Source organism: Equus quagga, chromosome 4, assembly GCF_021613505.1.
Source record: "Equus quagga isolate Etosha38 chromosome 4, UCLA_HA_Equagga_1.0, whole genome shotgun sequence".
Lineage (NCBI taxonomy): Eukaryota > Metazoa > Chordata > Mammalia > Perissodactyla > Equidae > Equus > Equus quagga.
In genome coordinates this window covers 135,536,454-135,550,554 of record NC_060270.1, presented here as the reverse complement: position 1 = coordinate 135,550,554, position 14,101 = coordinate 135,536,454, and the positions used below count along the sequence as shown (strand labels likewise).

The 14,101-nt window shown below is 43.1% G+C and overlaps 1 protein-coding gene and 1 long non-coding RNA gene across 9 annotated transcripts in view; one reads left to right on the top strand and one right to left on the bottom strand.

The window, feature by feature from the left end:
- SPATS2L (spermatogenesis associated serine rich 2 like) overlaps window positions 1–14,101 on the bottom strand; it is a 165,567-nt gene that overhangs the window by 97,327 nt on the left and 54,139 nt on the right. Inside the window, exon 1 of one of the 8 annotated variants that reach the window (XM_046658648.1) lies at window positions 993–1,013. The exons of the other annotated variants lie outside the window; for them this stretch is intronic. The gene's annotated coding sequence lies outside the window, so the exon portion shown is untranslated. Of the gene's footprint in view, window positions 1–992; window positions 1,014–14,101 lie in introns of those variants that run through there. 8 annotated transcript variants of the gene reach the window in all.
- On the top strand, window positions 584–2,972 carry LOC124238096 (uncharacterized). The gene is made up of 3 exons (XR_006888240.1): window positions 584–1,062; window positions 2,184–2,332; window positions 2,426–2,972. It is a non-coding gene; the product is annotated as an uncharacterized LOC124238096 (long non-coding RNA).

Below are 14,101 nucleotides of genomic sequence, written 5' to 3'. Positions count from 1 at the left end.
TGCCCTAAGCATTTTCCAGGAATTAACTCATTTCATTCTCATTATAGCCCTATGGAGCAGCCTCATTCTACACAAAAAGAAACGGAAGCATTGAGAGGTAAGCTCTTACTCAAGTCACACTGCTGGTTAAGTGGCTGAGCTGAGATCTGAACTTGGACCTCCCGGTTCCAGAGCTCTTGCCCCCAGAGAAGCTTATAGAGCTGGATAGAGACAGGTATGTACACAAAAACGCAGAGAAGAGCCACACAAGGAGGGGAGGGGAATCTGAGTATGGACTCAGGAAATCAGAGTTGGAATGGACGCAGCTCAAGCTTCTGAGCAGAGCAAGCCTGGGGCTGTGACCTGCCCAGCTGCCAAGTCTCGCGCCCAGAGGGGCACAGCGGGGGGCTTAAGGCAGGCTCGCTGTCAGAGGGGGTGGGGTGTGGGTAGGGGTGGGGGTTGTATGCTTTTAAAAAACCTTTTATAGCATCGTTTTAAGGAAAACGTTGCATATTCATCTCCAAAGAAAATATGCATTGTGGCTCCATAATATAACGCTGGACTGGCCAAGAGAACGCCTATCTAAACCTGGCACCTGAAGCTATCCGTCACAGCCAGCTCTGGGGAAGCGGGTCATTTGACGTGGAATCAACACCTGCGAAAGGAGGCCAAACTCCTTCAGAGCATATTCTAGTTTCACAAACCTCTGTTCCAAGAGACTCACACTATTCCTAGTTCATGGAGTCAGAACTCTCCTGGCAAATATTTAATGATTTTCTCAAAGTGGCAGAGAAAGTCAGGCTCTTCCTGCTTCCTTGAAATGGCCCTGGCACTGGCTGAATGAAAAGGGGACCAGCTGCATGCTGCCTTCCAGGCTGAGAGAAACCCTAGGGACGAGGCAGGGCCTCCACACCCAGCAGGAGAGAACCCACAGGCAGCCGGCCCCCTCCGCCTCTTCCCCCACCCATTACGGCTCCTCCTAAGGCTTTCCAACAAAATCGGCCTCCACTCACTTGGGAAGGTTTCCTGGGGCTCCGCATCAGGGCTCCGGGCGCCCGACCTGCTGGCTTTCTCACCGGGCAGGTAAGTCCTGTTCCCCAGCTGGCCCCCGTTATCAACTAGCTTTCACTATGACCAGTAAGTCAGTTCAGAAGTGACGCAGATGGAGGCAGAAACCCTGGGTAGGTGGCAGGATCCTGGGTGTGGCTGGGTAACGCGCCGCAGGCCTGTGGCTTCGGCTGCCTGAGGCTTGGAGGGACTCACCTTCAGAGAAACTACTTGCTCCCTTTCTGGAGACCTGCCCAGGGCTTTGGCCTTCAGGCTCCTGTGAGGGAATGTCCAGTCCTTTATCCTTCTTATCTCGAGGAAAGCACAGCTGTAGGACTGAACTTGCAAACTTTATATGGACTGCCGCAGACACTAAGGGGCAGTACAGGCTGGGACTGAGGTCATGATTCCAAAGGCCAGTCCCTGAGCGTGGTCATCGGGGAAGGGCTTCTGATCTTCCGGTGACACGAGCACGGGTAGATCAATGAATTCGCAAACATTCCCCACCCTGCGCTGCGCCCTGGGCTCGATTTCTCCCTCCCCCTTCTGAAACCTGTTCCTGGTTCTAGATGGAACATCTCAGCTAATTTAGTGCTACGTGAATAATGTACTACCATAGCCAGCAGTATATACATTTTGTCAGGGGTCAAGTTCTCAACCAAAGGAATGACGTTCTCACACGAACGCTCAGTCTTTGCCAGTGGAAAGCTGGTGTGAGGGGTATGGGGCTGGGCATAACCACAGGGGGCCGGAGTGGACAGGCTTTCTTATCTGTCAGGCCTGTTCTACCGACAGGCAAGCCCTATATATGTTACCTCTGTTTGCTGGTTTGATTTTTGTTTCAAAACTAAGTTCAACGTGTTCTTCAAAAGGCACTGTTTCTGTTTAGGGCCAGGTCTCTCTTGGTCCCCACCATCAGAGCCCATTGCACTAACCACCCACAGCAAAGTCAGCCAGGAGGCCCCCGTGGCGGCCCTGGGGCTGAGGCATTGACCAAGGTGCCTCTGTCACCAACCACAGTGTCTTGGGCCTTTAAGTGATCGCAAAGAGGAAATACTGCCTATCTTCCGGAATTCAGATTTTTCCTTATCTTCTTATGATAGAAAACAAGCAATTACAGTTTACCAAGTTTCAATCCCCACTCCGCCTCTTCCCAGTTTCAGGAGTTGAGCGAGTTACTTGACCTCTCCATGCCTCCAATCCTCACCAGTGGAAGAAGGATAATAATAGTAACTCCCTCACGGGGTGCAACCGGGATGAAGTGAGTTCATATTTGCAAAGCGATTAAAACAGCACTCGGCACACAGTAAGTGCTATAAAATAAATATAAATAGATGAGTCACCGCTCTAGATTCCTCCATAGCCCACATGTTGCTTTCCCATTGTCCTCATTTTGCAGGTGAGAAACTGTGCTGTAAGAGGTTATAACCCTGCACCTGGCCAGGGATGGAGCTGGACCTTGAAACCCAACCTTCTGACCACAAACTGCCCTCATATGGCCACACCCTTCCCTCCCCACTGCCACTGCCACCTGATGGGAGGACCAGGGCAACTCTGGAGAGCACGGAGGGCAGCCACGGCTAAGGCCGGATGCGGCACTGTTAGGAGGGGTGTAAACTCTCTGCCCTCTGTCTGTCCACAGGCTCAGCTGTTTTCCGTGTTCTTAAAACTTCAGCACAAACAAAAGTAAATCCCAAACTATAACACCTCTTCCCCATAGAACGGCTCAGAAACCAAGCCAGGCCACAGTTTCCTGCCTTGTGGCTGCCAGATGTAGTCAGTGTTCTAGTGACCAAATTCACAGCTAAGGTATTGTCCTTAGAGGACAATAAAGAGTTATAACTTAGGAAGAGCAAAGTTCAAGTAAGTCCTGGAGCTAATTAGAGAACAACCTAAAAAATAATAAATCTCCTTTCACACATCCTGATTTCAGGTAATTGTATCAAGATGGATAAAACAGGGAATTAATATGATTTTAATACCCCTGAGTTTATTCTAATGCAATCACAGATAATAAAAACTCATTTTGACAATTTTATGATATGCTCAAAATACTAGAGGTCATATTTATTATTTTAGCTAATTTGCTTCCCATTTCTAACTGTAATAAAAAATAGAAATTTGTCACCTGAAATAAGCTGTGATAGGAAAATTAATAAATACTCTTAAAGTACTTTAAATATACAAGTCAGTAATAGATTTACTGAATTACAAAAAGAACTCCTTCCCTTTAAAAAGCCTGTCTCTGATAAATTCCGTTTCTCCTTTCTCTTTTCCAAAGTACCTAGTAGAAGGCCTTTGACATGTGGAAAAAGAATAAAGGTCTTCGCATTTCATTTTTCCTTTCTTGGTTGCAATGAGTCTTTAAGTATTTATTCCCAGTTTTCAACATCTAGCACCGGGTCTTCGCTTTAAATGCCACCGCTGAAACCAGCATTGTCAAATACTGCTCTAGCCACGTACCCACCCTCCAGTCCACTCCCCAGCGTCCTCCCAGCCACATCTCCAACCCTGAGGTTTGTCAGTCACTCTCAGAGTCAGGGTCTAATCATGAGCATGGCTGCCCTCCACCTCTCCCATCTTGGACCCTGCACCCCACATCTTTAACCAGGTAACTTGCCCACAGCTTCTACCTGTTTTATTTCTGCACAGTGCAGAGCCTTGTATTCAGGATAACCAGGTCACTAGACCAGCTCTCGAGTTCCTCTCCATCAAAGCCTACACTCTGTCCGAAAGAGAAAGACTGAAAGGTTAACTTTTCTGTCGAGTATGAAAAAATAACTGGTTTCCACCCAATGCTGAACACATTTAACCACTAACCTCACCATTATATTCCCCTGTAACTCTATCCATAGATAGGGGTTTTCATGGCTGCAGACACCCATATGCACACTATGGGCTCCTGTGACTTCTCATGGCCGCCTTCTTCCTCCTTTCGTTTACAGCGTAAAAGACCTGAGGGCAGACGCCATGTCCTCTCTGCTTTGCACTGGGCTCCAGCCTGCCCTATGGCTCAACTCACATTGGGGGAAGCTCGAAAGTACCAAATGCTCATGATGTTCTGTGAGCCCTGGCAATATGGAGCTTAATCTCTTCCAAATCACTTTTCTACAGATTGAATGAATCAAAACTGGTTTTTGTACGGTGGTTCAAATATTGTACAGGCCTCTCAAATAAATAAACTATCATATATTATTTCCTTTCAGAAGACTTTCTGTTAGTCATCCAATCTACCTTAAAGCAATTTTGAGGTATAAATGTATTATGTTTGATCACTTGTTTGATGAGAAAGATCTCTCCCTCGCACCCTTGATTTCATTTATACCCGTTCTTGGCAGACTGATAGCGACAAGCAATCAAGGTGGTCTGATTTTCCACTCATGCTAAAAATTTCATTATCCAGCTGCAGAACACGTCCTTTGAGTGTGCTCCCATGGACGGGACATGGCCTGTGGAGGGGCAGCCACACGTGTGTCCCCAGGGAAATGAGACCCAATGCTTGCTATTGAGGGGCGTATTTTGTGGGGCACCGGGGGTGTCAGAGCCAAGAGAAAGAAGAATGCAAATAACAGAATCTTAAGCAAATCATTATGAAAGGGGCTTCCAGAGGGATGAGATGGCTTTAGTTAGGTGGATTTAATCAGAGAGGGCTTCTGAGAAGAGGCGCTCTTTTGCACTGCTTTAAACCTGTCCCAGCAATGAGGGGAATGGCATTTCAAGTAAGAGGAAGAGCAAAACGGAAACCTCTCTGGCAGAAAAAAGCAAATCACGTGAGGCCAGAAAGAAAACCTATCTGTGTAGGGCCCAGAAGTCAATCAACGAGTATTTATTGGGGGTTCACCGCGTGTCTTGGCTAGATGCAATGTGAGTAGCTAATTGTAATGCAGTTTAATTTTAAGATTGGCTCCTAAAGGGAGATAAAATTAGCAGGCAGTGAGCAGTTAGAAGACAGCAGAAGGCAGTGTGTGAAAAGGTGTTAAATGGTGTGGTTTCAATTATACGCTTGTCCTGTTCGTAACGCAGCAAAGAGATAACATCCTCGTTTCGTTTTCCTTTTAGCAAATGGGAGAGGTTCCTTCTCATCCCCCTCCCCCCCATTCTCCACCCCAGCCCACTGGTAGTTTTGGTCACAAGGTTCTGAAACTAGCCCCTATTTTCTCTGTTATTCTTGAAATGCTGAATTGAAAACCGGATCTTCTTTTTTTAACCATTCAACTTGATGCAACTTGATCCTTTGTCCTTTTGGTTTTGCAAAAACATACCCTTTAATCTGACCAATATTAAAGGCTCCAAAACAAAAGCTACATCGCTGAGTTTCACTTAGCTGTAGGGAAGCAACTCATCAACTATATTACAGATTTCATTTGGTTTTATTTCTACCCGGTTTTACATCCTGGGAGATGACCAGCAGGTAATATTATGTAATTTACCAAACTCAGTCTTGAAAGAGATAACCAGACATTGAAAAGACGCTCTTCTTTGTTTTACTAAACACTTCTTTTAAAAATATGAGCAAGTATTAATGAGGGAAAATGTCTGAAAATTAATTGACTTTTAAAAAAATCTATTTCCGAAAGGCTACCAGCCAGATTTAACTTGGTTTCATTTTTCATTTCAAGCATTCAAACCACATCTGACTAGACAGAATGAGCCCACTCTAGACGCCTCATGGAAAACGTGGGGTAAGGACTGAGGAAGGACCACACAAGGGTCACAGGTTTAGTCTAGTTTTTTAAAAAATCCTGAAGCCATGCAGCATGATGGGAAAAAGCAAATTTAGCTCTCACATAGGATTCTCCCTCTGCAAACCTCTGAGCAATCAGCCTCTTGCTTTACAAAGACTTCTCATGTCTGAGGATGCTGCCATGCCTTTAACAAGAGCCGTCAGACACCGAGCACATTCATTCATTCATTCACTCATTCAGGATCCACTTAGCAAACCCTTCTGGGCACTTCCTCTGTGTCAGCACTGGCCCGGTGCTGGGGATACAACAGAGAACAAAACAGACCCCTGGGACCCCACGCTGGGTGACTGTCCTCTCCTGATGGCCCTTTCACTGAGTCCTCACAGTGCCCCTGCAGGGTAGGTACTGTCATCTCCATTTTACAGATGAGGGAACAAGGCATATCGAAGTGAAAGGCCAAGGCCCCAGACAGCAAGGCTGGCACTCAAACCTCTGAGGCTGACTCTAAGCTTGTGCTTATTCCACCTGTCTGCTGCCGCTGCTCTGGTTCACTGCAAGTAAAGGGACCCATTCAAAAAATTATTTAGTGGGTTCATTCCAATTGAGAAGTCTTAGTATTTACAAGAATTAGAATCAGAAATATAAAGCTGGCTTGGGAAAAAAGTCAACTGGGAATGAAAATGATCGATGGGAAGAAAAACAATGTTTTCTCAATGTTTTCAGTTTTGCTCTCCATTTCTCAGGAATACACTTTCCCAAACCATTTTCCATACTCTTGCTCACCCTTTCCTTTACTTGCTATCTCCTCCTGTTCCCTGTCCTTTCTTCTGGTTACATCTGGTGTCTTTAAACGGCAGGAGAAGTTGTCTCATCAGGTAATGAGTCTCCCGCCACAGAATTTGTTCAAGCAGAGGCTGGATGACCACTTAGTGGGATTCTGGCGAGGGGATTCACTTAGAGTTCAGGAAGATGGAGGACCTCAAGGTCCTTTGTAACTCCAGGATTCCAGAAGGGGAGACAACATAGTTCTGTAATTTTCCCTTCATCTTTACTCTAAGTTTCTCTTGAGGCCTCTAGAGGGGTCTCATTCTGCCTTAGTTACACATTGTCTGATAGCTTGAAATGAAAAGTGAAACCAAGTTGGGTCTAACTCATGCTTACTAGGCATGCTCCCAGAAGTGAATTATTTCCTCTGGGTTTTTCGTGCCTGGGATTCTGAGATGGTCATGGAAAGAGCCTGACAGCAGGCAGGTTCAGAAATGCTTCCAAATATACGGCTTTGCTGGAAAACAATTTGTGGCTTACCACTGAAGCAAAATCTAAAGAAACTCTCACCAGGAAGGCACACACAGATAGCTTCTGTCTAAGTCAGATTTTTGTGTTTGATTTGGTTCATAACTCAATCTAACTCCCATAGAAAGTATCTCTGGGTCTCAACCTACCCACAGTCCTGCAAGCCGGCGCAGCTTCAACACTCAAGTCAACGTCCATCCCTCACTGGCTGTTTCACAGAGAGAGCTCTAGTAACTGCCTATTCTTCTGGAATCTGGGAGTCACAAGGGAGTCAGAGGTCTCCTATCTCCCCGACCCTATAAAGGAATTTCCTCTCCAACATCCTCATTAAGTGGCCATCCGGCCTCTGCTCAAACCAATTCCATGAGGAAGATTCCATGCCTCCTAATATAGCTTCTTCTGCACAAGACTAATTGTGAGTAAATTCTTGGATAAAACCACCTTCCTGTAACTTTCCATGCAACGCTCCTAGCTCTGCCTGCAGATGCTCCACAAATCTGACCACTCTTCCAAAACTCTCAAATTTGTCTTCAGCATGCTTTTGCCATTCTAGTACAGAATCATTCACAGAATCACAGGATGTTAAAGTCGGAGAGCACTTCCTAGAGCCCCAAATTATTCTGTGGATAAGACATTTTGTATTGTCAGACCTTCAGAACCTTATTTTGGAGAGTGCACTCATTCCTCACGTGACACAGCGCTGAGTCTTCGCACTCTGATTTATGGGTAGCTATATCTACATGAACATAGAAGTACATATATTCATTCTATGGCTTTATTCTTTTCTTATTGCAGCCTAAGACTGCATTTTGTTGACCATCACATCACATTATACGTTAGTCACAATGAGAGTATATTGAATGAAACCCCAGTTGTCCTCATTTGATCCACTAGTAAGCCTCATTTCCCCAATCTTTAACAGCAGTTGATTTTTTTGGGAATTTAAGTGCATGAGCTTATATTGGATCAAATTAATTTTGTCTTATTAATTCGGCCAATTTCTCGTCTATTAGAGATCTTTTGGATACCAAATCTATAACTTTCCACTTTAGTTTCCACTACATTTAACTTTGGTCATTCACAAATTGACAGATATCATTTATGTAACTTATCCATTGAGTAAACAGTCTGGGCTTTTATCTCAGCTCTGCCACCTAAGAACTGTGTGAACTTGAGGAAGTTACTTAACCTTTCTGTGTTGTAGTTTACTCATTTATAAGGTGGAGATAAAAGTATCGAGTGCATAGGATTGTTGTAAGGATTAAATAAACTAATACCTGGAGAGTAACAGAACAGTGTTTGATACATAAGAATTCAATAGATGTCTGTTATTTCTATTATTTTCATCAGATCCAGCATCATTCAAGTCACTGATGAAGAGAAATTTAGAACACAACAGGTAGATGTCTAGAGATCACTCATTCTTTCGTACGCTTTGGGTTTGGTTATACAAACCTAGTTGTGAATCCACTTAACTATATTTCTCCATTTTATCCACAATGAAATCTTGAGACATAGTGAAAACTGCCTTAAAGAAATTCGCACACACTCTATCTACCACATTTTCTTCATCCTGCATCCCAGTTACTCTACTGAACAGAAAAATCATTTAGTCCCACTTGACTTCTTCTTGGTACCTAATGATTACCACTTTCTTTTCTGAGTGTTCTCAAAGTTGCAGATCAATTTTAGAATTTTGCTGGGATTTTATGTTTTCTCTTTCTGTTAATTTCCAGGCTTTTTGGGGTTTCTCCATTTGCTGATATCCCCCCAAGATGGCTGGATGGAGGGGGAGAATCATAGGTGGGCGGGTTCTCAGGCCTCTGGATACAACCTGGGCCAGGGGACCCAAAGCATGGTGAAGGGCTAAGGATCTGGGATGCTGCTGCTGGGGCCTCAATTCCCTTCATTCACGTCTTGTTCCCCTTCCCAGTGGGAAATCACGATCCTTGATTAAAAGGCAAGAGCGAGAAGAAACGAATAGTCCTTTGTTTTTCTCATCAGAGGTCCTATCCCTTTCTTGTTTTTTTCCTCCAAAAGTAAAACAAAATTCTACAATAAGAAATATGACATAGTATTCCACTCTTGACAAAATTAAACTATGTCATTATCAAAAATGGGTACAACACTCGATATCACAAGCAAATTATCCCAGTTTTTTAAGTCTTATTCTGCCACCTGCATTTTCTGTAGGGTTGTTGTTTGCCAGCCCTTTAAGTCTCTTTTGTCGATTTTAGAATTTTTTACATACTTCAGCTCACTCTGAACTCTAGGCTTCCTGACACTATTCTAATGGTATTCTCTTTCTCTTTGGTATTTGTTCTTGGTTATTTGCCTCTCCTTGCATTCTTTTTTAAGCAGTCTTTTATATTTTGAGTTAATTTGAGCATGCCCCTTGTAGCCACAACCATCTCTCTTGCTCATTTTTTAGAACTTTCAAACCTCTAATTCTAAGCATTCAAAAAATTGTGGACCATTAGACTTGGAACGTGTGTGTGCGTGCATTATCTTTGATAATTTGGAAAAATGTTCATGATTATATTATCAGAATTTCATTATTGTTTATTGCTTAATTCATTATATATATAATGAATTGTGTGTGTGTGTGTGTGTATAATTTATTGGGAATCAGCTTTGTGCAAGTACTGTCCTATTTGCTGGGATACAAAGATAAACATGACGGTTGTGGCCCTGCCCTTTGAAGCTTAAAGTTTCACAATAGAGACGAGTACAAAGGCAACGAGATCCAGCACAACACTGGATCTGAGAAAGGAGGTTTGAAGAGCTTTGGGAGCACACAGAAAGAGCCCTAATCTGAACTTAAGGGTTGGGTTTCTCATTTCTTTAGTCATATTCTCTTTTAGAGTCTCAGGCTATAGAATCACATCTACTTCTTCTCTGAATATTTGAAATTTCCCTCCTGAAGTCTGTAGCGCAAATCTGGCTATATCCATCATTTGCTCCTTGGGTATCACAAAAGCTAAGGAGCTGTTCTGGGCACTGTATTCTTTTCTTCCTGCTTCTAACTTCCCCAAGTGTGTGTCCTCTCTTGGGTTTTTGGATACCCACACTTCTGCCTCCCCTAGAACGTCTGGATTCCTGCTCCTTGGGAACAACTCATTTTCCTTCTGTTTCTTCTCTGTCAAAAGTTCTGCCATTGACCAACCTTTTTTTTAATTGCAGATTAGTTAAAACAGGTTTCTCAATCTTTGACAATGAAAACTTTCTTATTTTCCTACAAGGCTATTTGAAATATCAAATTAAGTACAGTAATTTAAAAAATCAGAGCTATGAGACAATGTACTACATTGTTTATAAACTACATCCCTTACCACCCACCATTAAATATCATTGATCCTAATGATGGAAATAATTAACATTTTAAAAGAATATAGCCAAATTTATAATATTATTCAGTTAATCATCAACATGACCAGAAACTTTTAGGATCTGAACTTTAATTTTTATGTCCATATACCCCATATGTAGCATCAAAATTGGAATTCATTTTCAAGACTAGGACATGTAAATATGAACACTACTTTCTTAAATTGTTTAATCTACTTTTTGCAAAGTAATTTAAGTAATCTATAATCAAATGCAAAAGCTCTCCCCCAAATAAACCACCACAATTTATTTGCCATACGAAATAAAGATTTACTCTTATTTGCTTGAAAAGTATAGATTTTCCTCAAGGTTTCTGTACCAAGTATTTGAGTCACCAAATCCTTTTCATTGGCTGTGACTTGAGTTCACAGTAACCAGTCGGTCAGCAGAGAAACAACAAACCCAATCATCTTTGGTGTCTTCCTGACATGCTGCTAACAGATGGCTCTGTCCACACGAGGTCATGGCCTCCTGACCTGGAAGTGGGCTTTGCTGAGTCAGGAGGTCAGAGATCATTATGGATTGCTAAATCAGCAACAATACATGAAAGTAATGGATTTAGAAGGGAATCCCCCTGATGCTAAGTAGCCTACAAGCTGGGCCAAATACAGGTTTGTCCAAAGATAAAAGAAATTCTGCATTGGGCAAGAAAAGTTTCAACTAAGAACAGAGAGTAAAAATCATTTGTAGTGAGTTTACTTAGAATACTGATGTTTTATCCCATCAGGTGTACCATTTCAATAATATGGACCAAAACTTTGCAGTAAGGTTAAGGAGTAAGTTTTGAAAAAATTTCTATTTTCAAGTCTTGAATTAGTCACAATTACCAAGAAATATAGAGCAAATTTTGGGAAAAATTAATTGCATATATAGAAACTCTTAGTAAATTACTACTTCAGATTACTACATGTGATGCATTAATGAAATATCTAAAGCTGTTTAATTTACTAGCAAGGAGGAGCTGAGACATGGTAAGATTCTGATTCCTATGGTAATAGCCTTAGAAATGCAGAAGGAAGCAACCTCCAAAATGCACAAGCTCAAATGCAACCTTGAAGCTTGAGATGGATTCCCACCCAGGGAGTCAACCTTGTGGACACTACATGTGAGCTACGGTAACGGCTTACACTGGAAAGTCACTCTTTTACTGCAAGCATGTTAGTAGTTATCTTTTTCCCTTTTATTTTCATATCAAAGAGTCTATATTTAATATATGGAATTACATCTATTACCGATTCAAGTCATGGATAATGAGCAAAATTTGCAGATTCTTTAATTTGATACTGCTGTTCTAATCTAATAGTTTATTTAATTACCTTCGATGGAAATTCTTGGTACAGCAAAAGATTTCATTAACTCCCTCTAAGTAAAAACAGATGGACATAAGAACAAAAAATAGACATAAACAGAATTTATTATTTTCTCAGGCTTAAAACTCTCCTTTTGGATGTGCCAATCAATGTAAATGAAGAGAGCATCCTGCAGAAAATAAACCCTTGGGTCAAGGACAGAACTATCAACATAAGAACAGGTATAAAATCTGTTGACTATTAATGGATATAAGTGGATGGAGTGAATAATCAACCCATTCTAGAAATGAAGTCCATGGCAATGCTCCCAACTTATCATTTACAACATGTGATTGTTGATTTATGGTTTCTGGATGGCTAATGAGTCACATTAGAACCCCAGTATGTTCATGTTTGAAAAGAATTTTATACCATTGCAATGAAATTTTTTTCTTTATAAATGAGGAAACTGAGGCCCTAGCATATAAGGAACTTGTCAAAAGTCACACAACTAGAAAGTGGCAGGGCGAGGACTTGAACGTATGTCTTCCATTCTCTACTCAATCAAGAAAATTTCACTGAGCACTTCCTATATACGCAGACTAGTGCCAAGTACTAGGTAGAGGAGTAGTGAATGAACCATGGACCCTGGCCTCAGAGAACTTTGATTCTGGTGAGGGCTACCAGACAAGCAGACAGGACACAAGTGGACACCAGCTATTATAGGGGAAGTACAAGGTTATACTAGAACACTTGGACTTGGGGAGTGGGGTAGCAAAGCACCAAGATCAAGAGGTCAAGGAAAGCTTCCAGACGGATGTGAGATCTAAGCTGGGCCCTGAATTAGCCACATGAACGGGGGAAGAAAGGGGAAGAAGATGGTCTCAGCAGAGGGACCCACATACACCAAAGCCCAGATGCAAGAGATTCAGGCCTGACTGGGGTGTTCAGTACCCCTAGAACCGAATAAAGAGAGGAAAAAAGAGGAATCGAGAGAGAGAGAGAGAGAGAGGCCTGTGACTCAGGTAATGGAACCTCAACTTTATCCTGAGCATAGCAAGGTGTCCCTAAAGGGTCACAGGCAAGGAGTGAAACGGCCAGATACATATTCCAGAAAGAACGTGGGGGCAGCACAGGGATCAGACGGTGGGTGTGGAGGACAAGAGAAGTCTGTGAGCCCTTGATATTAGAAAGAGGACGTTCTGGTCCTTAGAAAGAAAGAAATGCCCTAATGATAAAGACGTCAGCTTTCTTTTGATCCATCATCCGTATTAAAACTCTGTTAGCCTGAGTACATCCCTATAGAGTCTGAGCACCTCTGAACTCACAGAAAAAGTCCGGTGTATGGACCTTGACAACTGAAAATCCAGGCTTGGAAACATGGCCTCAACTGAAAAGTCCTGCCTAGGCCACGAGCCAGCAGCATCCCTGACAGGAGTCACACTGCCGCCCCAGCCAAACCGGTATAGCTGCCACCCTCCCTGAGCCCCAGGGTCCCCATCTGCAAGTGGGGGTAATACTATTTATCTACTTCCTAGTGATATTGGGAGGAAACTCCCCCTTCCTCAGCAGAAAATGAGAGTATTAATATCTATTTCACAGCGTTGCTGTGAGGATTAAAGATAACACGTGTAAACACAGAGTTTTAGCACTTCGGTTGTAGGAATACAATTCTGTCGGTTTCTTTTCCTGTGATAACGCAAAAGCTGTTCTCTGTGAAAATAACCAACTCGACAAAGAGAGAAAAACCTGTGGCCCTCACTTCATTTACACCAGGCTCTACCCAACTGACGTAATGAAGCGAGTCAGTGAATGCTCCACTGCGAAGAGTCTCACTTTCAGCGGGAACTTAGTCATAAAAAACAAGAATGAAAACACACACACAAACTTTCCTTAAGTTAAGAAAAGAAAACAATACACCCAAGGTCACTCTTCCCAGCCCAGTCAGGCTCCAGCTTGGAATAACTCTTTCTCTAGAATGGCAGCCCCACCCGGGGCTCCCCCTCCCTCACTGGGGTGCTTGGCAGCTGGCCCCTCTCTCCTCTGGGCTACTGCTGGGAATTTCCCGCCCCCACCTCTCCACAGACCCACTCAGGCCTCAGGCTTTTCTTCAGATGGGGCAGAGTGGGGCAGAGAATAAAAGGACACAGCTCTGGGGAAGGACCTGAGAGCTGGCGGGACACGGCAGGCACTGAAAGGAACTTCCCACAGTCTCCCACAGTCGAAATAGAAAATCAATACAGGATGAATCTGAGGAGAAATCTACAAAGTCCCCTTAAAGTGACAGGCCCAGAGTAAAACTTGATGCCGTCTCTGACATGATCAAAGACAGAAGTCTATCAGCAACCTAAACATGGGAAGAGTCAACTCAGATGCAAACCTTGCCATCTGAACACTGGCAAGGCCAGGACACGTCACTCT